General features: G+C 41.5%; 1 protein-coding gene across 2 annotated transcripts in view; it reads right to left on the bottom strand.

The window, feature by feature from the left end:
• LOC145455377 ((E3-independent) E2 ubiquitin-conjugating enzyme UBE2O-like) overlaps positions 1 to 2727 on the bottom strand; it is a 133656-nt gene that overhangs the window by 78320 nt on the left and 52609 nt on the right. The window lies entirely within an intron of this gene.

Below are 2727 nucleotides of genomic sequence, written 5' to 3' on the forward strand. Positions count from 1 at the left end.
ATATTTGATTATGTAGATTACCAACCCACGTACCTACCGTAGGTAAGTTATGTCTAGTATGGTAGAGCGGTGATCTTTTTTTGTCGACCACGCTGGGCAAAGATCAAGTGAAGTCTGAACTCGATCACGAAGGTCGAAATATTTATATCATTACTGTTCTCTGTTCTTGCGGTTGGAACAATGAGAAATATACATCTATATATCATTGGGTTGGAATGAATATGAAAATGATTGCGATGTTCAAGATAGCGTAATGGTTAAGCGTCCGGCTTCTTGATCGGTAGGTCGTGGGTTCGATTCCCGGCCGGGTCAGACCAAAGACCTGATTAGTAACACTGGTATCCATGGCTTCCCTGCTTGGCGCTCATGCATTACTGGGATAGCATGGAGGGGTGGTGCATGACTTAGAAAGTCGTAAAGGCTATATCTGCACTTCCTTGTCCAGCGGCATATGCACATCATGCACTCATGGTATGCATATGCGCAGATCGTGTGTATGTATATCATGAGTCGGTGTATATGCCGCAAAAACATCAAGGACAAAAATAAACTACGTCCTTTCCTTTCCTTCCTTTCAAAAAATATTGGCCTAATTTTCTATTCCAAGTTCCAACCAACCGTTAGCTGGCGCGGGCTCGCGAGTTGTCTGTAGCGAATCGATGTTGATTGATGGGCACGAAGTGAGGGAAATCAACATTATATACAACTTGTCGACTGTGCGGTTTTATATTTACGAGAAGAAATGGAGTTGAAGAAATCAGGATACCATATGTCTATAATGCTAACCTACCAAAGTACTGGGATATAAGGATATGATTATGAATCAGCCAAAAGAGGCGAGACGCATATACGGTATATGAGTATTGTAGTTGAGCTATTCAAGGGCAATTTGATAGCTTTATACTCCTCTTTCTTGGTAGAATGACCAATTGGTACAGGAGAAAATATATTTTCGTTGTGCAAAGGTACAATTTTTAGGCTTGACCAACTGTTTCTTGACAAACAATGATCTCGCATCACGTCATGTTAATATTGATTGAATAACTGAGCACGACATAAGGGTTTTTCATAATCATAGTCAATTGTCTATATATGCTCAGTATAAAAGTAAAAAAGACCACCATTTATTTGCTACCAAGTGAAATATTTGGGGTAAATAGAGTAATTTTGATGTTTCAGGGCAGGGGCGTAGACAGGGGGGTAGAATGGAAGAACGTTCTACCCCCTTCCAGGCTCGATTCTATCCCGGAAATCCCAAGTCAACGCTACTGCTATAACAACATTTCTTCACGTTATCGCCTAATTTCAATTTGCTGCGCGCGACGCCGATCACCGACGCTGATTACATGCCTTTTTTTCGTCGATCTCTCGTCTATGGAAGCACGTCTATGCAAGCGTGAAAGGGGCATTGTTACATTTCTCTCTTGGCGAGGTTAGCGATCAGCTTAATCCCTTTATTCTGAATGCAGTCGTCAAGCAATAATAACATTTGTCGTGTCGTTCACGCGTTGTTTTCTCATCAACAGTTAATTGTAAACGATAAGGAACATTAATAACATGAAAATAACAACTTATAACTGAATGAAATCATGTTTTATAGCAATCGCATCTGATTCGTGCTTTGCCGAACTCCAGCCTGTTCCCCAAAACAGCGTGAAGACACAATACATTCGATTCACATTTTATTTTTGACGCCATTGTTGTGCATTGTCTTGACCTCAATGACCATCTATAAGTCATACTAGATTATGCCTTTCGTGATCGGTATCCCACCGGGACGCATTCAGCCTTCAATAGCCGTGCCGAAACTTTGAGATCCCCTCACTTTGCGGATAAGTCATTATTCACACGCCGGTACAATTAGTATATGCGCCATGTTCGAAATGAATGGAATTAAAACGCCGAGAAGACGTTACTCTTACACGCGAATTGAATCATGTCCAAATTCATGAAAATATAACAGATTCTGCGCTGTATAGATTGTTCGTCGTGAAATGTTGTTGTGGTATTCTTTCAAGGTCGATTACTTATTTGAATACAAATAAGATCTCCTGCACTGTCACGGGATGAGCGCGTGCGCATCGTAACATGATCCCCGTGCAAGTTGTTGATTGCTAACAGACCCCCGAGCAAGCTGTTGATTGCTAACTCGCTTTCAGTAATTAGATCCGCCAATCAGTTACGCTTTCAAAAGCGTGCGGTACGTAATACAGAAGTCGCTGTCGCTAAAGGTATGACGCATAGAGGCTCATTCTTCCCCCTTTATTCAGTTCTACCCCCTTTTTATCTCGGCTGGCTACGCCCCTGTTTCAGGGGTACACGTGGCAGGCACTACAGGGTTGGTGTGATTGTGTGATATTCGAAATCAGCAACCTGAAGAACCCCAGAAACGCCTCCGAGATGTTCTGCCTAAAATTAATTTTTTTAATTTTGTTGACCAGTGCAATTTATCCTTAAACTCCACAAGATTGCAATACTATGAAAAAATTGGAAGGTATCACCGTATCAGAACGACTCAGAGTAATCTCTGTTATCAGAGACTAAAAGTTACATAAATAATAATGAGGACAGCCAATATGTACAAATGCAGAACCAGGCTGCATATGGCGACGGGGTCAAGGAGATTATCAAGTTTGCTACAGCCTGAATGCAGAATTGCTGTATCATGCCCTAACATGAAATTTCATCATAGAAACTCGGAACAAAACAACAGGCCTATCTTACTCT

This window comes from Botryllus schlosseri, chromosome 14 (genome assembly GCF_051294905.1).
Source record: "Botryllus schlosseri isolate E-star chromosome 14, Bs_hap1, whole genome shotgun sequence".
In the NCBI taxonomy this organism is placed as follows: domain Eukaryota; kingdom Metazoa; phylum Chordata; class Ascidiacea; order Stolidobranchia; family Styelidae; genus Botryllus; species Botryllus schlosseri.